Source organism: Trichosurus vulpecula, chromosome 7 (genome assembly GCF_011100635.1).
Source record: "Trichosurus vulpecula isolate mTriVul1 chromosome 7, mTriVul1.pri, whole genome shotgun sequence".
Lineage (NCBI taxonomy): Eukaryota > Metazoa > Chordata > Mammalia > Diprotodontia > Phalangeridae > Trichosurus > Trichosurus vulpecula.
In genome coordinates, this window is record NC_050579.1 from 217,691,230 (window position 1) to 217,713,586 (window position 22,357).

Genomic DNA, 22,357 nt, shown 5'->3' on the forward strand with positions numbered 1-22,357 from the left:
AAAAGAAGATTAAGACAAGATACAGTAATTCACTTTGATTACATGAAATTGAAAAATCTTTCTATGAATAAAAATCAAGTTATTAGAATAACAATAAATCAAATTATTAGAGTAATAAGAGAGAACTGTTAAATGGGGGAAATATTTGCATCATATATCCCTTATGAAAATATGACATCCAAGATATGTAGGAAATTAGTACAAACTTATCAGACCAAGAGCCATTCCCTAATGGTTAAGTGGGCAAGGCATATGAACAAATAGTTTTCAAAAGAGGTAGTTTATGAGAATTTTAGAAAGGAAAGTGGCGATTACTACTACATAGCATGGCATCAACAAGAATGAGTCATGATAATGTAGCATTCCTCTTCCTTAAGGCATTCCATTCAAGGGCATGCACTTCCCTCCCTTTCTGAGAAGGCACAGATATTCTCTTCCTAGCCCTAGTGGACTGTGAGGAAACTGGAACATGCAAATATATCTTCTTCCTGCTTTCAGAATTATATGACTCATTGCTGGGTTGAGTCCTCCTCTTTGGTTGATCAGTTGGATAAGCTTATGATGTGGTAGAAGAAGAGGTGGTTTTTGGCTAGAGGGTTTCTTAGAGACAGCTTTTACTAGTTAATATATGACTTTATTTGGAGGCGCAGAGGAAGGAAGAGTCCTTCCTTACTACAGTGTAATGACAATGTGAGGCCCTCTAGGCTCCCAATACTCATGTGAATGAGGGAGCTAGCTTAGCTTGTAATAGAGGCCTCTAGCTGCTTTGTTGCTCCTTTTGTGTTTCTGCTCTAACATAGACCTTGTTAACATTGGAAGATCCTGAAAGGCCTGCAAGCAACAAGGATGGCTTTATTTGCAGCTTTAGCAGCAGTAGTAGGATCTGAGGGAAGCTAGATGGCATAGTGGCTAGAGTGCTGGGCTTGGAGTCAGGAAGACTCATCTTCCTGAGTTCAAATCTGGCTTACTTGCTGTGTGACCCTGGGCAAGTCACTTAACCCCATTTGCCTCAGTTTCCTCATCTGTGGAATGAACTAGTGAAGGAAATGGCAAACCACTCCAGTATTTTTGCCAAGAAAATACCAAAAGGGGTCACAAAGCATTGAACACAACTTAAAAATGACTAAATAAATGCTAGACAAGGAGGCCTAGCCATACCAGATATCAAACTGTACTACAGAGCAGCAGTCATCAAAACTATCTGGTACTGGCTAAGAAACAGAGGTGTGGATCAGTGGAATAGGATAGGAATACAAGATGGAGAAGTCAACAACTATAGCAATCTACTCTTTGATAAACCCAAAGAGGCCAGCTTCTGGGCTAATAATTCACTATTTCACAAAAACTGTTAGGAAAATTGGAAAATGGTAGGGCAGAAACTGGGCGTAGACCAATATCTTACACTATATACCAAAATAAAATAAAAATGGGTTCATGATTTAGGAGTAAAGGCTGATACTATAAGTAATTTGGGAGAGCAAGGAATAGTTTACTTATCAGATTTATGGAAAAGAAAAGAATTCATGACCCAACAAGAGAGCATTACAAAATGCAAAATGGATAATTTTGATTATGTTAAATCGAAAGGTTTTTGTACAAAAAAAAAGCCAATGCAACAAAAATTAGGAGGGAAGCAGAAAATTGGGAGAAAATCTTTACAACTAGTATCTCTGATAAAGGCCTCATTTCTAAAATATACAGGGAACTGAGCCAAATATATAGGAATACAAGCCATTCCCCAGTTGAGAAATGGTCAAAGGATATGAACAGGCAGTTTTCAGAGGAAGAAATTAAAGCTATCTATAGGCATATGAAAAAATGCTTTGGATCACTACTGATTAGAGAAATGCAAATCAAAACAACTCTTAGATACCACATCTCTCCTGTCAGATTGGCTAAAATAACAAAACAGGAAAATGATAAATGCTGGAGAGGATGGGGGAAAATTGGAACATTGTTACATTGCTGGTGGAGTTGTGAGATGATCCAGCCATTTTGGAGAGTAATTTGGAACTATGCCCAAAGGGCCACAGGAATGTTCATACCCTTTGACCCAGCAATACCACTTCTAGGGTTGTATCCCAAAGAAATCACACAAGCGGGAAAAGGACCCATATGTACAAAAATATTTATAGCGGCTCTTTTGGTGGTAGCCAAGAATTGGAAATCAAAGGGATGCCCATCAATTGGGGAATGGCTGAACAAGCTGTGGTATATGAAGGTAATGGAATACTATTGTGCCATAAGAAATGGGGATGATACAGACTTCATGACAACCTGGAAAAACCTACATGACATAATGATGAGTGAGCGGAGCAGAGCCAGGAGAACATTGTACACAACCATACCTATATGGATTCTTTGAGGACCAACCCTGACAGACTTTGCTCTTCTCAGCAACACAAGGTGCAAGGACAACTCCAGGGGACTCACGATGGAGAATGCTATCTTCATCCAGAGAAAGAACTATGAATTTTGAATGCTGATTGAGGCACACTTCATGCTCACCTTTTTCTCTTCTCTTTTGTTTTTGTTTTTGGGTTTTTTTTGGTTCTGTTTCTTCTTTCTCATGATTCATTCCATTGGTCATAATTCTTCTCCTCAACTTGACTAGTGTATAAATTAATTCAATACGAAGTTATAAGTGGTAGTTATATGAGATTCCATGCCATCTTGGGGAGGGAGGTGGGAGGGAGGGGAGAAAATCTGGAACTCAAAATTATGTAGAACCATCTGTTTGTAAACTAAAAATAATAAAAAAATGACTAAATAACAACAAAACAAAACAAAAGTAGGATCTGACTTGCAAAAAGAAGAACAATGGCATAGGAAAAGGAAGCCACTGGAAGGAAGATCCCACTTCATGTCTGACTGTATAATGCCAGTGCAGAGGTGAAATGTAAAATAGCTAAGTATCAGCCTTGCAGTCACTGGGTTCCATTAATGATTAAGTATTAACTTATTGATGTATTATATCAGTGGTAATAATTTATTGTTTTGAATCTTTATAAATAGGAGGTAGAGCCAAGATGGAGGAGTGATAAGTAACAATGAAGTGAGTTTCTTTCCAGAAACTCCTAACAGTTCTAGAAAATGTACCAGATTGAATCCTGATGGGGAAATCCAGAAAAAGTCACAATTAAATCCTTTGTGCAGCCCAGCTTGGTGTAGGGAGACAGACGGGGAGGTCTGTGGACACTATTGGGTTTAGGCCAGGAGCATGCTGCAGATGGAGAGCTCCAATGCTGAGAGAGAAGCTGTGCATTAGAGATAAAAGAGGTCTCAGACCTAGATTGGGCCACCCCAGACTCAAACCAGGGCACCATGATGGGAACAGCTACAATTGGTGGTAGCTCACTACCCAGTGTTGTTGCAGATCCAGGGCAGAGTGAGTAAAGAGATCTGTGAATGGCAATGGTGTTCCTTGGCAGGGAGGCCCTGAGTTGTGTAAAGAGAAAGGCAGAAGTTCAGAAGCCAGCTGCAGCAGCAATAGCAGTGATTTGGCTCAGACCTCACATACAAAGCAGTCTTACTCCCAACATCTAGCCCAGCTTGCAGAGGCCTGATTAGGGTGGGAAACCAAGACCAAAGTGGAGCATACAATTCTGTCACTCTGATACAATAGAGCTTTCCAGTTGGCTGATGGGAAGTAGTTCAGTAGTAGTTGCCATCTGTTTCCCATATGTAGCGTCGAGTGTCATTGTGTGGCTCGAAGGGAGGCAGAATAGACATCTCTAGCATCTTCTCTCCCCACCCTTCTCCAGATGAGATTTTATTCCCTGTTAGGAGGGGAGCAGGAACTTGAGCCCAGAGGCCACTCTGCTTTCCTCAGAGAATGTGAATACTGGGCTAGAATTATATTCATCTGCTCCCTTATATATTATGAGTCTAGGGGATGTGATTATGTTTAAGCTAACTTCTGATTGCTATTTTATTTTGTAGGGACATTTTATATCTACTTTATATCTAAGGCTCGACTCCCTTCCCACCAAATACCAGTTGCACAATGAACACACATAGCAAATAGCAAAAAAGCCCCCCATTTAACCAAATAAACAAGTGTCCTGCAGTATCTGGGCTGATCCTAGTTTCATCTCCTCCGTCTATGCAGGTTAGGCTAGTTTTCCCTTAAGAAGGAACTAAGACATTCCTCAGTACTTGGCTGATTTAGGGAACTAAGGGCTCAAGATTGTAAACACCATTTTCTTAGTGCCTGAGTACAAAGCAGCCACTTGGAGCTGGAGGGTCTCTGAGATGCTTAACTGGTTGGTCTCAATGGTAGTTTCTTTCAGGGAATCAAGTCAAAGAATTTTGTCAATGACTACTCTTGTTGACTATCCTTTTCTTGTTATGGCTAAATAAATCTCCTTTTGTTTACTGTTGAATGACCTCGAGTGTCTCATTTTGTTCAAGTATTGACTCTAAAATATCAGGCACTGATCTGAATCAGGTCAAGCCCAGAACAATTTCATAGCGGGGAGAGGCTGCTGTCTAGAGGAGAGACAAATGGTCTAGGTTATTCTGGGCTACCAGATAGGTTTTATAAATTGCTACTAATTCTACCAATCTAAACATTATGGAAGACTAGCACAAAGTCAGGTTTTTATATTTGGAAAATATTTTCAAATGGATTAAATATTGAAAGTTACGGAAAGGATTCTGAATCAGTTCCAAGCTGATTTTCCAATATAATGTAAGAGAGGGAAGGTTTATTCCATTTCTCCCTTAAACAATTCAGTCACAGAAAGCAAAGAGTAGATAACATAGATAATGAGATGTTTTAATGTATTAACAAAGTGCTAACCTCACTGTACATTTTATGAAGTGTTAATACCTTTCTCTGAAGAATTAAAAGGAGCAAGCAAAAATTAGACACATCATTGACAAGCTTAAAATAGCAAAACCTTGGTTGAATTCAGCAATTTGGAAGAGATGACGCTGGGATCCAGAAGTGGAGGAGGAAGGGAAGGTTGGGATTTTCTCTTAACTTACCCCTCTGGTTCTAGCACTTTGAAGAGGAAACTACTCAACTGGTAAGAGAACCTGAATCCAGCAGGAAGTAGTGACATATATACTCCAAACAATTACAGAAAAGCAGCCCCTTTAGGCACTTCCAGGAATAGGATTTTAGTTATCAGAGATGGGAGCTGACTGTGGGCTCAAGAAAGAGCTTATCTTAGCAATTGAGAATTACAGACCCATCAGAGTAACCCATAGGGCAGAGATGCTGGACCCATGGGAAAATTAGATTAGGACTCTATGAAAAAGGAAGGGAAATGAGGGTCCTGAATTATTGAGTTGTCTTGGCCATATGTATTCCCTACACTACCATTGTCATCTATGTTTGATCCTGCTTTTTCCTTAGATTCTGCATATGTTTCTGGGTGAACATCCAGGTTTCTGGTGGGGAATGTTTTGTAGCTACTTTGTCATTACTATATCATCTTAGCAAACGCCCTTTATTAAGAACAAAGGATGACTGTTAAAGGGAAAGAAAAGTGCAGGGACCTGTGAGCTCTAGTTTTAGGAGCTTGGACCAACAGACTATCTTAGAACTTGTACTCTGAGTAACCAACATGTGTAATGGCAACCACACTGGCACACCCAGGATGGCTGCCAGTCCAGGTTCTTAGATCTGCTTTACTAGGAAAGCAACTTAAAAGGGGTCAATGGTCTTCTTTAATTACATAGAAAAAATACAAAGAGAAATAAAGACCAACAGACAGGGCTCTACTGACTGAATCAAAGTTTTATATTCACCACTGAATCAAGAGAGCCTTTATCTCTGAGGAGTAGGGAGCTCTGAACATATGGCCACTCAGAGTCTCGACCAGGGAATCACAACATCTCTCTCATAAGTGAGCCCCAAAAGCAAAAGCTCACCTTTCACAATATGTATATGTGTATATATGTATATATGTGTATATATGTGTATGTGTGTATATATGTATATATGTACATATGTGTATATATGTGTATGTGTGTGTATATATGTATATATGTACATGTGTGTATATATGTGTGTATGTGTGTGTATATATGCATATATGTGTATGTATATACTCTTTCAGCTAATAGGCTCAGAGCCAGAAGGCATCACAACCCAAATCATTGACTATTAACAAAAGGTACAAGCCTTCCTATAAGCAAGCTTCCCTTAATGGACTCCACATTAGGCCTATTAATGGGTGGGGAAGATCTTACACCCACCCATTAACATTATAACATGCCACTGCAAATGCAAGATGAAGGACTAGTCTAGAGGTACTAAATAACTTAAATTTCGTCATGGCAAATTATCACATGATCATCCCATGTTAATAAGGACTAAATGTATGTGTTTTCAATAAAGTGAATTTTGCAATAAATCATAGTACATTTTAAGAAGCATAGGGGTTAATATAAAATTAATGCAGTCTTTAATTTTTTTTTCTTTTTTGCCTTCTTTTATAATATCCTGGCCAAAGCTTCCTATGATTTGCTGCTGCTTTTTCAATGGAACATACGTGAATCATTCTGTGCTGCTGAATAAATATCCCCGCAGTGGCAGGGCCTGAGAGGGAATGCTGCTTTCTCTCCATTACAGAGTTTATCTCTACCTTTTTAATCTTTGTTTCTTAAGGCAGCAGTCTTTCCCTTTCCCTCCTATATAGTCCCCTTACTTTATATTCACAGGTAGCTTCTTTCCTCCTGATTTTGCAAACTTGTTAATTCTCTAACACTTTTTTCCCCCAAGTACAGAGCAGAAGGTAGAATGGATCAATCTTCTTTGATGAGTGAATACATTGTAAATAGAAAATACCCAGAGGATTTGGATTTTTTCGTCTGCACACAAAAATGATTAAAAGGAAAATATTTTTTCATTTTATGATTATTCTCTCCTTTTTTCCCTCTTTTCTTTTCCCTCCCTCTTTTCTTCTCCCTTCCTCCTTCCCTTCTTCTTTCCCCTCTTCCCTTCTCCCTCCCTTCTTTCCCCTTCTTTCTTCCTTCCTCCATTCCTTCCTTCCTTCCTTCCTTTCCCCTTCTCCTCTCTCCCTTTCTCACTTCCTTCTTTTCCCTCCCTCCTTGTAGTAGGACCAGATGGCAAAGCTGGATAATGAATGAGGTGCAATTGGTGGGAGAAATTTCTCTAGGTGGGTAGCTCAAGGTTCAGGTGCCTTCAGGATTTGATAGAAAGAAGCCCTTTGAGAAATATCTAAGGGCTGTTCTACCTAGTACACGAGAGATTCTCAGACCTGACAATGACAATGTGGGCTAGCTCCATAATACTTGAGCTTGCCTTTGTTTATAGAGGAAGGACTAAGGGATCCCTGTTCCATATGCAGTTTGAACCTCAGTTAAATTAACACTTTGATTTAAATACTATAGTTTTAGGTGCTCCATTTCTGCCAGAGCATCTTGAACTCCTCCTGGTATTGCTATATTGGTATAGCAATGTAGTATAGCATCCGATACCTGGCCTTATGGTTGGAGGCTGCCATGTACTGGCCATAACAGGGACAGTGATATAGGAAGCAGTAGATGTTTTATAAAGTCTTGAATGGCTGGTAGATGTATCTGAATTTGTGATAATGTGTGTGTGTGTGTGTGTGTGTGTGTGTGTGTGTGTGTGTGTGTGTAGAGGGAGTCATCCTTTCCAACCCCCATGGAACCTTCATTCTGCTGACCTCATGGGTGCTTTGGGGCCCTGAAATGCCCATGTGATCATTAGAATAATGAATGACAACTGTGAGCCTGCTACACATGAAAGTTCTTTATATGCCAACCATGAAACATTGCACAAATGTAAGGTATGAGTCACTCTTTACAATTTTGATTTCCTTTTGAAAATAACAAGTGGTGCTTTTATCTCCAAATACAGTCACTGCAACAGATTTTTGATTTATTTCACTCACTACTGAAACGTAACCACTTGGAAGGTAGAATGTAGTCGATACCCATTGCATAGCAGCAATAGTTTTGAACACAGTTGGATATTTGCATGACCAAAAAGATGTGTACTTTGAAATCTAATTTTCCCTTTGGTTAAATTTAATTTGAAAAGTTCACTCAGGTTTTCACACTCACTACCTATTCTTCTGCACCATGGCACCAATGATATATTAAGTTCAGCAGCATGGTTCAGTAAATGTACATAACATAAGATTTCAAAGGATTTGTGGTTTAATCATTTCAATAGTCTGTATACATTCAGAGATACAGTTATTCTTCATAGTAGCAGCATCAAAATATTAAGGATATACTCACATATTCCTCTTTTGATTCTTTATTGTTTCTGAATTTGTCTATAACTTTCTCGAAAACGTATTTCTGTTTTGACCAGTACTATCTCTTTGGAGCAACACACATAAGTCACTACAGTCTATGTGCAGAAACTACCCCTGCATGAAATATTCTTGGTGTGGGTGAATCATAATTTTGTATAAAGTTAGGTTAATACTATCTTGATCCTCAGATCCTTCTCAATGATGCAATTTTTGGGGGTCTGTTAGTCTAAATGGCTGATGTCTTTACTTGGATATACGGAGTCATTATGCATTCTTTTGCTGGCTTGTAAGTAGAAGATTGGTTGTAGTAAGAGTCATCTTAAAGCCAATGGATCTGTGATCTCAGAAATTCTCTCTAACAGTACAGTTCACAACCCTTCCTTGCCTTTTCACTCTGTGGGGCTCTTACTTGTGTTCTTCCACAAATCCTCTATGGGAGGTCTTCCCAATATGCTGGAAATCTTTACCTAGGTGGTACGGTGGATAGAATGCTGTGTCTGAAGTCAGGAAGACTCATCTTTCTGAGTTCAAATCTGGCCTCAGACACTTACTAGCTATGTGACCCTGGGCAAGTCACTTAATCCTGTTTGCCTCAGTTCCTCATCTGTAAAATGAGCTAGATAAGGAAATAGCAAACCATTCTAGTATCTTTGTCAAGAAACTCCCAAGTGGGGTCACAAAGAGTTAGATGTGACTGAAATGACTGAACAACAGTTAGTATGATACTTGGGTTGACCATCCAGTATCCCTTAGACTTACTACATAACCTACCTACCTGCCCTTTTGATTCTACATATGACTGATATATTTGATTCCTCACCTTAAACATTTGTAATATGCTAAAGCCTTTATTTGAACTCAGCATTGTCTCTCTTTTGTCCTGTAGGTCACACATAATTTTGACTCTTTGAAGATGATATTACATGACTTTCCATCATACCAGAAGACCAGACAAAGACCAGAGAAAAAGGACTAGGGATAGATAGATGTATGATTTCATTGGTATATGGAGCTCCCAGATGAGCAAATTCCTTCTACCAGTGTAGGGAGGTATCTTTTCTGCAATTTAGAGTCTTAGAGACTTAGCACTGAGTGGATAAACAGCTTACCTAGAGTTAACAGCCAGTATGTGTCAGAGGCAAGAATTGAACCCGGGTCTTCCTGGCTCTGAGAGCAGCTCTTTATCTATTATTCCATGTTTTCTCTTTCTCACCTTAAGAAAATTGGCATAAAAAGATTTTTTTTTGTTTCAGGGAATAGCTTAGGATCACTGAAATGAAACACAATGTATGGAATGCAGACCACTTTCTTCCTCCTATCTGATTCATTTCCCAACTCATTGTCTATTTGCAGTGTCTATCTGGCATATATGTAATCTTGGGTAAGTTCAATTCCTATTCTTTCAATTGCATATCACACTATGCACTCCAATTGTTTGATATCTCCTCTTCTTTCACATATTGTGAGACTAAATCTCTACACGCTTCCAAATTGTTTCACCTTTTATTTATACTTGGTCTGGTCTGCCTGCTCTTAATTTATCTTAATTAATACTATTTCAATTTCCTTATATGGTACCCAAACATTTAATTATTAGGATTATCTGAAAACTGGCTTTGTACTGGTCAGTTATGGGAATTGTGAGAAAGCTCCTTGCATCAGTCTTCAGGTTTGACTGAGTTTCTGCTTAGCATAACCTAGATTCTTAATTAGGGGTCTCTAAGCTACAGGGCTAGGTTCAAACAATGTAATAAAGTTTTCTCACAATTTCCAAAATTAAATAAAATTGTCTCACAAGACAGAAATTGGACTAGATCCATAATTGATAGAAAAGGAACTGAGCTAGCTCCAAAATTGAGTCACAAGATGGAGTCAGTGTGGTTCACTCAGTTCCCACAATTCCCTCAACTGGAAGTCTGAGACTTCAGGAAATTAAGTAGTTTGGAGGACACTTTGGCTCTGTACTGCACAACAGTTCTCTCTAAGTCCATTTCTTTTGGCAAGCCAGACCAGGTGCTAGGCTCATCATCCTGCTGGTGATCATCCTCTCCGAAGCAGAAAATTATCCTGTTGCTGCTAAGTTCTTAGGTAGGACCTAGGAGCACCAACCTTTTGAACTCATGAGATTGTCTCCAACACTAGAAATATTGATCTCAGGCTCATTGTCTGGTCATCTATGCTTAGGAAAGAAACACAAAATAGAAAAGACAGTCAGAGGCCTAAGGCCCAGGCTTAGTTGATGTAATTGAACACCTACTTTATCTGTTCTGTGTTTGAGGATACCTTGCTGCTAAAATAAGAAGAATTATTCCCTCTGGGAAGCTCAGAGAATGAGATCCATGCAGGAAGGAACAGAGATGTAACCTATTTCTGCTTTTTTAGCAGAAGCAACACCCCATTCCCTTACCATTGTTATGGGGGCAAGGAGAGCACCAAGGCACCATTGAATGCTTGCTTCATCACATGGAAGCACTACTTTCTTTCAATGTTGAGTTACATTTTCCCCCTGGAAGTGACCAGGGCACAGGCTTATAACTCCATGGGGTATACCGTAGCTAGAGTAGATGAAGGAGACTGCAGTTTGGCCCCTTCTATCATTGCATTATGGTATCTTTTACAGTAAGAATGGCAATACTAATATGGATCATCTTTCAGTATTATTCATTGTTGGACAAGGACCTTATGTTCTAGGAACCAACAAATAAACTAATGTATATAGCCAGTCTGAAAACCGTGACTTTCACTAATTTCTGTGGCTTTTTCTGATACCCTCCTGCTGTCATTGAAGGAACAGAAGGGAGCTATATAGGAGAGATAATTTCTTTGTTTCATGGGCTGCTCTGGTCAAAGAACTGATCACCAAGTGGTTACCTTATTGGTAACTCTGTCCACTGCCCTAGTTCTCACATAGGAGGAATAGTTTATCTCCAGGACTGTCCACGAAGCCATTTTAACATGGTGGAAACTGTGAAAGCTTCAATAGCATCAAGGGGCACTTTCATATAATGAGGGGTATCAGAGATGGACTTTTATGGAGAAAGCGTCTATGTTTAATCACTAGGTGGCACCACTAGCCACTAACCTGATCCTATTCAGCAGGAAGTTTCACTGGACCATTCCCATATGCACTTTGATAGCTCTGCTGCTTCATCTCACTAATCAGACATGCTAAAGAAGCACCAAGCATTCTCTCTCTCTGTCTGTCTCTCTGTCTATCTCTCTCTGTCTCTGCCTCTCTGTTTCTGTCTCTGTCTCTGTCTGTGTCTGTCTCTGTCTTTTTTCCTTCTTCCTTCCCTCCCTATGCTATGTAAGTGGATGACCTCCTACACCTGAGCTCTGCCTTTCCCTGGGTAGCTGCATTAACTTGTCAATATAGGAGGTGTGCTTAGTATGGATTTATGTGCTCAGAATAATCTCAGAAACTCCATTACTCCTGTCAAACCCCTACTTCTTTTCTGAACTAACTAGTCTTCACTGAAGTCTAGTCACTTGATCTTGGCATAATAGAGTTGTTTCTTTACAGGCCCAGACAGATCATGCTTAACTACATATAGTACTTTATTCTTAGTATTTGAACTATAAAAGCAATAAAGCAATACATAATAAAACATCTCTGGTATGGATGCATGACTACAGCCTCTCTTACATATCCAGGCAACCTTTGAATTATATATAGACTGCTCTGAACCCAGGAGCTCTAAGAAGCATATATTTCAATTTACGTAGCTCTTAAATACTCCTATGAGAAGGCAAAGGAGTGTAGACAATATAGCATGCTTTCCCAGCTGGCATGCAATTCAAGGTATGCAATAGAACTGATCATTAGGTCACTAGGTAAAAACAAGAACTCTGGACCTGGGACTTCATTCTTTCTCTGATGGAGAATATGTGCAAATGTCAAATAAAACAAATTTCAGTATAAGACTCATGAGTTTACATTTCTTTATCCTACACTACATATACTGCTCCTTTTATAACCTCACTCCAACCCCTTTGGCCCTATACTTTAGTTGTGGATCATTCTCAAAGGATTTTCCCCCCCCAAACTTTGAGAAATGTATAATTACAGATTCCCCTTTGTGGCTAATGTAATTCACCTGCTCAGAGACCTCTAATAGATTGCCTTAAAAGAAATCACATTGTTTTTATGCAATAGGTCATGCTTGCCAAATATGTCAGGGAATGGACTCAGGTCCTTGTTGATTGACTGGATTAATTGAAGTTGAGGCATAATTCAAGGTAAAGAATGTTAAAACCAATAGATGGTTTTGTATTAAACCCCTAGGGTTGTATTCTAGAATACAACTTAAAACAAAACAAAAAAACAAACCTAGAGATCTAAGACTTGGCTTACTGGTGGTCCTTTCAGGCTTAGAACTACTATTGTCCTTCCTTTAATTCCTAGGTCTTCCAAGCTGGAAGTTATATTAAATACCTCCATCACCCCTACTTCAAGAGAGTGTGTCATTTTAGACTGTTACATCACACAAACAAACCATAAGTTAAAGGAAGCAGTCCCAGGTTAACAATTTATCAAGTCAGAGTTAATCCAACCCAACCCAGTCCATTTCAGTCCAATCCAATAAATCCAACAAGCATTTATGAGGGATCTACTTTAAGCAAGATAATGTAATAGGTGATAGTGATAATACTAAAATATATTCACATGGATTTCTGATCTCATTGATATGCTGTGGATGGCCATCCACTGATTCACCTTGTGCTCCGTTCATGATACAAGATAGAATGAAAAACAATCCTTGCCCTGAAGGATCTTACATTCTCCTGGGGATTAGGCTTTGTGTCCAGAGTGTCTATGAAATCCTAAAATCTAAGAGACTGAGGTGTGTATGTACATTCACGCAATATAAAATACACACATCAACACATGTATATTTTAGTACTAGCAAATGACGTGTGAACATGTATGCAATACTCTTATATATATGTTATCTGTCCCCAGGAAAATGTGTATATCTGCATATTTGCACAGGAAGACTCATCTTCATGAGTTCAAATCCGGCCTCAGACACTTACTAGCTTTGTAAGCCTGGGCAAGTCACTTAACCCTGTTTGCCTTGGTTTCTCATCTATAAAATGAACTGGAGAAGGAAATGGCAAAACATTCCATTATTTTTGCCAAGACAACCCCGAGTGGGGTCAGGAAGAGTCAGACAAAACTGAAAAATGACTGAACAACAATGGAACTTCTTTACATGCTACATGTCCCCATTATAGATTTATATAGTATGTTACTGTAATAGTAATTAAGGTGGACTTTTTGCTGTTGATTTTTAATGATTCTGGCCTTTGTTTGAATTGGGCAGATAAAGTGCGATGTTTTTGTATTTCTCAGCACTGAGACAATTGGGAGCCATTGATTTGTATCTGATGTGATATTGGGGGTGGGGAACTTCTCCACGCCCAGCCCGGGTGAGGTGAGGGCCCTCTGGGCCCTGAACAGGATATATAAGCACAGAGGTTAGCTTTCTCTCTGGGAGCTCTGAGCCACAGTAGGAGTGGCATGTGACTCTGGGCCAGCCATTCTAATGAGCTCCCTGACTGTACAGCCAGATGTTGATAACTACGAATTGTATTTGGTCTGTAATTCAGGGTGCTGGATTTTTCCCCTGAACTAGGTGGATGTTATTTGTATGCTGGATTAAAGTAAGATTGTTAACCCCTTAACGTTGCTTTCCTTAAGTAAAGCAGATCAAAAGGACCTGTGTTGGCAGCTTTCTGGGTGCTGGTTGTTGGTGGATCTTACACCCCCACAGAAGCTGCTAGCTGGATTGTTGAAACAGTTACTTACACATATGTGCATATGGGTACATACATATACACATACATACGCATGTATTTGCATGTGTGTGTGTATTGAGCAGAAATATAGACACCAGGAACTAGATTCAACAAATTGTAAGTAACATTAGGAACCTAGGAAATCTAAGTTAAGAAATGAAACTAAAGTCAGGAATGAAGAAGAACAAAATGAGTAGTTCAAGGAGACATCAAGGTTTGGCTGAGGATTAGGACATAACAGCAGAGAAGGAAGTACCTGGGAGCCTTAAATGTCTGCTTTATTCCCATTACACAGATTTATCCTTGAGTGTCCAGTTCACCTTCTTATACACTGCGGACTATATTAAAGATCCTACCAGCTTTCCAAGCGTGGAAGTAGAACTCACTAGCCTTCAGTAGTTATCAGGCTCTCTGCTGAAGCCTTTCTTTCAAGTGGAAATCACATTGGCAGTCCTCTAGGCATCTGGTAAACTGACTGTTTGGAAAAACAAGTTGCACATTGTATATAGCATTTCAATAATTTTACCCTTGAGCTCATGGGTAGATGTCATCTGGTCTCAGTGATTTATTTATATCTATTTTTTTAATTGGTTCTGGAACATACCATATATTCACTAATATTTTATAGTTTCAACTTGTCTGGAAATCTCATTAATATCTTCCATGTTAAATATTGAGGCAAAGGATTACTTGAGTCTATCCATAGTGTCAAGATATTAGGAGACACCCTGTTTTCCAGAGGTAAGGGCCAACAAGCAAGCTATGCTCCGAGTATGGCTTTGTACTCAGGTAAGGGCCAACAAGCAAGCTATGCTCCAAGTATGGCTTTGTACTCACCCTCTGGATGATGATCTCATCCTCTGGCAAAATCACAGAATTATTGTATTGCTTTGATCAGCACCAGGTGTTCTCTGAGCTTGGACAAGCACTGGACAAGCACCCATGTTCTGGTCATAAACCCCTGCTATGAATCAAACTTGTCTCATTGTTGCTGTTACTCCTCATTGTCAGGGCTACAGCTCACTGTTTAGCCATTGGTGTAACTATTGCAATCTCCCCACATTCCCTCAGGTATCCCCATTAGGGGCGGGGCCCTGGCACAGGTGTCTGATCTGCCTCCTTGTTTGCAAGCAGTTTCCTTCACTTTGAAATTAAACTTCTAGTTGATTCTTAACTCTCCTGTCTCTAGCCTGCTCTGTTCATCTCCAGCTATCCACAGGTTAGAGGCCAATTTGGTCCCGTTGACAGTAGTATCATTGGATCATAGATTTATAGGGACCTTAGAGGTTGTCCAGTCCAACCTTCTAATTTTGTAGATGATGAGAGCAAGAGGAATGAAGTGACTTGTGAAAGACTAGTTGGGATTTGGACCCATGCTCTGATTCTAAAGTCACTGCACTCTATTGTACTTCAGCACCTCTCCCTTTCAGTTTTAAAAGCGTTTTAAGAGCTAGGATCATAGAACACTTTCACTATCAGGTATATCCAGGCATGACTCAGGAGAAGCAGGGTAAGTTTCTTTTCTTTCTTGAATTTCCGAATTCTCCTTGCCCAGAATTCTTGCTCCTTATGATGCCCTTATCTGGCACTGACTGAAATTAATGTCTCCTCTAGTGCTTTTCATCAGAGAGTCCCAACAAAGTCTGGCTGCCCAAAAAGTTATTCCAGCTCAGACTTAAAAAAACCTGAAAAATCCTGGAGATCACCAGACCCCTCAAAGATAAAATTTATGTAAATTCAACCAATAACAATCTAGAACAATTATTATCTTCAGGGTTTTTTTGAAGGGAGGGGAAAGGATTTATTCTGAACTTGGACATACAAACACATGAAAAAGATCAATTTAATACACATAGCAAAACACAAAAACAGGACTTTTTATGAAACTGTGAATCTCTCATTTTATACAGGGCACCACAGTCAAGCTGTGGTACTCTCATAGTATGTAACCAGAAGCAACAGCAGAAATATGGAGAATATCTGTGACTAACTTTCTTCCTACATTGCCCTTTTCCCATCTCAATGTGCTCCATTCTGGTCTAGTACTGCCAACTACCAGCAAATGTTGTGTAGGCCAGATCTCACTTAGGCCAATCTGCTGCTTTAGGTTCAGAATTAGAATGAAATAAGACATTTATAGACTATATAACAGTCGACAAAAGGAAGTTCATTTAGTTATTGTAAGGGAAAGATACTCTGCAAAGATATAGCACTCATTCAATTGGGTGAATCTTTACTGCCTCTGTGTTGGCCATGTTGGCAAAGTAGGCAAGCCTGTGGAACAACAGTCCCTTTCTCCTCAGGGGTCAGATTTTATACTTAGGGAACTGGGAAGCTACATCAACAAGCCAAGCCTTACTTCTCTAAACAAATTAAGTCTCAAGGATGGTTTCAATATTTAATAAGGAAAAACTAACCAGGCCAACATGGCAGATACTGATCTTACCACATATAAGCACCACATAAAGACATAGATTCATATATAGACAAAGATTGATGGGGAGATGCGTAGAAGTAGATTAAGTACCGTTATCATAGGGAAGCATGAGGGAGAACAAGGATTGCTGCAACATGGAGCCATGATATAGAGAAGCAAACAGGCTTTGCTTGTACTCAGTCATATTGATTGTGTAGGTCCCAAAGGAATGTGGAAACTACTAAAAGGTTGGGTTGCTAGACTATCTGGTAACCTTGAGTTCCTCTTCTCCTAATCCTACTCTACCCCCTTAAAGTGGAGTCTCATCCCGGATGGTACATTAAATATTTTGGAAGGCATGGGTCCTTAAGGAAGTCAGGATCCACTATAGGGCAAAGTTACTTTACCAGGTAGCATTGAATTCTTTTCATGGCAGATAAGACCACTAGGGAGTTAAGAGGAATTGGCTTAACTATTTAGGAGCTTAGGTTATTTTGCTTTGCATTCTTTGTCAGTTTGAACAAAACTAGTCCCATATCTGTTTTATTCCTCCTGTTCTGGGTTCTCACATAATAATAACTAACATTTGTAGAGATGCAAATTTTGCAAAATACTTTGCATACATTATCTCATTTGATCTTCCTAACAATCCTATACATTAGGTCCTCTAGTGAGTATTCCCATTTTTCAGATGAGGAAACTGAGGCTCAGAAAGATTTATTTTGATTTATTCTTAGTCAGATAGTTGGGGGGAGGGTCACAGGCAAGATCTGAACTCAGATCATCCTGACTTCCAAACTGGTATCCTATGTACTATGCTTCTCTGCTTCTTATAGGAACTGAAGGCATCTTTAGACACGAGCCAGATAATGAAGTACCTAGGGGAAAGGGTTGGGAAAAGAACTATGGCAGTCAAACTGAATATACCTTAAATTACACTCATTAACTTGTCAAAAATGATTGAAGCAATGAAATTAATTGCTGGTCGTGTTGTGGAGAAACAGGTACACTTATTTACTGCTGGTGGAATTGCAAATTTGAATAGTAAGCACAGTATGCAATTAAAAGTTAACCATAACCTTTGATCCAATAATTCCATTATTATGAACTTATCCTGAAAGTATTATGAAAAAGAAGTAACTGTTCAAAGATTTTCAGAGTAGCAATACATGTAATTACAAAAAACCTGGAAATAATTTAAATGTCCAACATTAGAAAAATGGTTAAATAAATTTTCATACATTTAAGTAATGGAATAGCATAATAAAATTAAGACCAACAAACATGAAGAATACAAAGTAGTCTGGAAAAACTTTGTGAAGTAATTTAATGGGAAAAAAACAGAATTATAAGTATAAAATAAATGTAATCATATGAGGGAATGCAAATGCAAATGAATGGATAAAGAATTTATGCATTTAATTAGTAGTTTATCTTGATGTTAAACTATATTTTTAATGAAAACTTTTTTTTAAAAGAGGAACCTAGTTCATTTATTCTTAGAGCTTTGGTAATGTGCAGATTCAGTAATACATTGCAATTATATTTAAATGATTCTTTTTATTGACTTTGGAGTTCTTTGTAAGATACTCCTCAAATTTTTTTTAGCCTTAATAATTCCAACCTTAAATTGTCCTGCCACGCTATGGGAGTGGGGTTTACTACTCTACAAAGAGCAGGGGGTTCTTTACCCAGGGGTCCATGGATTCTCAAAGGGTCAGTCCATGGATAGATTTCAGGAGCAAGTGGGAATGGCTTTATGCATGCATACACACAACACTTGTGTGTGTATACACATATATGTATATATTTCAATATATTGATTTCCTTTATTTTCTTATAAATTTTATTTTATGTGTTAAAAATTATTCTAGTCAGATGTAGTGTTACATGCCCATAATTATTGCTGCTGGAGGATGCTGAGGTTGGTGGATTGTTTGAACTCTGGAGTTCTGAGCTGCAGTAGGGTTAAAGTGGATTGGGTGTCTGTACTATTCAGCACAGAACTGATGAACCCTCAGGAACAGAACACCAGTCTGCTTACTAGGGAGGGTCAAGATAGCCTGAATGGGAAACAGAGCAGATCAAAGCTTCCCATGCTGATCAGCAAAGGGATTGGGTCCGTGAGTGGCTGCTACACTTTTAGACTAGATAAGACTAGGAGACTCAATCTCAAAAAACTAAAACAGAATAAAAAGCATTATTCTGGGGATGGATCCATAGACTTCATCAGACTTCCAGATGCATCCAAGATATACAAAAAAGTTGCAACATTATATTTTATGGTATTCTTTATTATATTTTATCACAACAGAGAAGGCAATACAGTTAAACTGCCAAGGTAGTGTATGGGACAGGATTTTTAAATAATAGGAGAGACACCTTTAAGAGAAATAAAGTAAATTTATTTCACAAACCTTGCAAGATTTGGGCACGCCTCCATAATGGAGGAGGTGAGTTAAAAGGGAACCTGCCTTAATTTACACTCTTAATGAAAAGATTCCCACCCACCTCTATCCCTTCTCACCATTGGCTGGGAGGTAGGCTTACAGTCTAGGCTTGAAAACTACACAGAGGACCAAGGTTGATCTGGTCCATTCAAGTTTTTCCCTATCAGAACTCAACTGCCTGGGTGGCATCTGAAAGTCTAGGAGAAGAAATGGGGTGGGGGGAGGACAGACCCTTCCTGGAGCAGAGAATAAATAGCTCACAGGAAGTTCATTATCTTCTAACATGTGAGAGAGAGGGGGAAGGGCATGCCTTCCAAAATCACGAGGCCAAATCCCAAAACCTCTCCATTAGACATACCCTGTGAAGTCTTCACAATTATCCATCCCATTCAGTAGGAAGGGAAAGATTGTATTCAATATGCCAGGAAAGTTTTTCTTGGGTCTTCCTGGATTTGAGCAAGGATTAACCAACCTACATGATCCAGAGAGAGTCAGATTTTAGCCCTTAAATATATAATATTCCAGCAATTGAGTGGAGAAGATAAAGGAGGAGATAAAGTACAAATTAATTAAGTACGAAGGAAAAGGGACCAGGGAGTACCTACAGCATGTCAGCATGACCATGGTAGTCTAGCGATATAAGTATTCTGCTTCCCATATGTATTAATGTATCCTGTGGCTATGTTATGCTTCATGGCAACCCAGGACAAATGCCTGAAGAGGGCCAGGACTTACAAGACTAAGTGATCCTGGACAAGTCACTTTACCTCTGTTTTAGTTTCCTTTTCTGTAAAATGGGGGTTATTATAGCACCTACCTTGCAGGGTTGTTGTGAGGGTGGAATGAGATAAAATTTGTAAAGCATTTTGCAAAACTTAAAATGTTGTATGAATGCTAGCAATATTATTATGAGGTTTTTTCTCAATATTCATGGTGATAATGAATTATTTTTACATACAGGCAGCATTATAGTGGAAGATAGCTGATCTTGGTGTGAGGTAGACCTGGGTTCAAGTCCTACCTCTGACACTTATTAACTTTAAGGAATAAGCCTTTAGTGCCCCCAGGCAACTGAATAAATTTCACAAGAGTAGCTTATCTGCAGGGATAGAGAGAGTTTCCACACTGAGAGTTGCTATACATACTTATGAAATAATAGATCCACTTCTTTAAGTAAACAAACCAAAGATTAGGATTTATCAAGAACATAATTTAGTAGAGATCTCACAGTATGACTTCTCCCCACTTTAAATACTAGTTGTTGTTCAGTGGTTTCAGTCATGTCCAGCTCTTCATGACCCCATTTGGGGTTTTCTTGGCAGAGATACTAGAGTGGTTCACCATTTCCTCTCCAAGCCATTTTACACATGAGGAAACTGAGGCAAAGAGGGTCAAGTGATTTACCCAGGATCACACAGTGTCTGAGAGTCTGAGGCCAGATTTGATCTCAGGAAGGTGAGTCTTCCTGGCTCCAGGCCTAGTATACTATCCAGACAAATGGAATGGTAGCTAAACAAGAAGGAATTTGGGGAGAATGACTTTTAGATTTTGGTCATTTAGTAAGCTATGACCACATGCATGCTAGTTAGGTTAGGGAGGCATCCATCCTGAAAATATTCAGTTTTTTAAAAGCTATAGCAAGTACTTATAAAAGGCCATTTTCTGAGGAAACAAAGAATCAATATCATTGTTAAAATCTTCTTGTCACTGGTAATGAAACCAAGAGAAATTCCTGTTTCCTTTAATGAAAATAGGCTACCCAGAACAATTCAATAAGAGCTTTGTCTCTGGAAACAGAAGACCTGAGCTTAGATCCCACCTCTGATAATTGCTACCAATGTGATTTTTTTTTAGATTTGTCACTTAACCCCTTTGACCTTCAGTTTTATCGCCTGAAAAATTATGGAGTTGGACACTAGAAAACCTCTGAGGTCCATCTGAACTTTGGCTCTACAGTCCTATGATTTTCCTGGGCCTTGTTGAAGAATAATAATAATAATGACATTACTAATAATAAAATAGCCAGTGTCAACCCCCAAAGTTCGGTCTAAGAAAGACAAACAGAATTAGGTTGTGTGTGTGTTTTATTTCTTTCAAGTGGGCATGCATGCATGTGGAGCTGCAGTCAGAACTGAGTTCTCTTCGGTGTTAGGCTGCACAGATTATAAAGCCATGAGGTAAGGAAATGCCCCTGACTCAGGATGTCTACGCAAGCTTAACCTATTCTGGTGATTGCTGACATGAAGGAGGAATTCGGGTTTGCTCAGAGGGCATCACAAAGGATTATTGGTATGTCAGTCTAGAAGGGCTCAAATCTTCCTCTCCAATTGGCCAGTCCAGGTTTTTGGCCTTTTCAGATGATGAGGGGCTCAAGCTGGTCCATACCAGTCCTTCTTTATTGCTTTTAGGTTTGCAAAGACCTGTATTTATTTACTTATGAGCCTTATAATAATCTTGTGAGACAGGTGCTATTATTATCCTCATTTTACAGGTGAGGAAACTGAGCCTGAGAGGTTAAGTGACTTGTCCAGAGTCACAGAGCTACTAAATATCTGAGGCAAGATTTAAACTAAGATCTTCCAGAGTTTGAGTCCAGCACTCTTTCTTGTTGTATCACACAGCTTCCTCAGTTTCATCATCTGAAAATGTGGGGTTGTACAAGATGGCCTCTGACATCCCTTCTAGTTCTGCTTTTATGATCCTATGATCTTATGACAAACATGTCAGACTCTCTCTGACTTCCAGATCTTTCTAGGTGTGAATTTGAAGGAGAGAAATCTGGTAACCCAAATGTGTTATAAACACTTTGTTCTTGTCTGAGGCCAGTCTTGTGACAGTTATGGGTGCCGAATGTGACCACACTTTCAAGCAGGTTCCAGATGAGTGGCTTGTTATGCAAACAGGTAACCATGGTTACCTTTGTTGCATAGAATACTGCCTAGCAGACAGCCTGGATCATTTGGATTAAGGGCATTGTTTACATGGTGGTAATTGTTACCTGAAAGAGAGACTATTTAAAAAGGGATTAGGATTTCAGCAAAGCCACTTTTGCATAGTGCTGTCTCCTGGGGAAATTGTTATGGTGGTGAAGTTTGTCTCTGGCAGGCCTCTCACTCATGTTCAAGCATCTTCAATATTCCCATCCCTAAGCCCAGGTCCCACTCCTGAAAGGACCTTAATTTGGCTAAAGATGTTAACTAATACAATAACTAATAGAAGCTAAAGTTTATTTTGGTCTGGATCTGTGAGTTCATCCATGTGGGAAATTCTCAGTGCAGAAACTCGCTCCCTATGCAGATCAACAATTTTCCTTTAGTTTATAATTGTAGAGAGTTAGGGAAAAGGGAAATGAAGTAAGAGGTTAGGTGAGATCAGTTTAGGAGACAGAGACAAGATAGACTGACTTCAACCTTGAAATCACA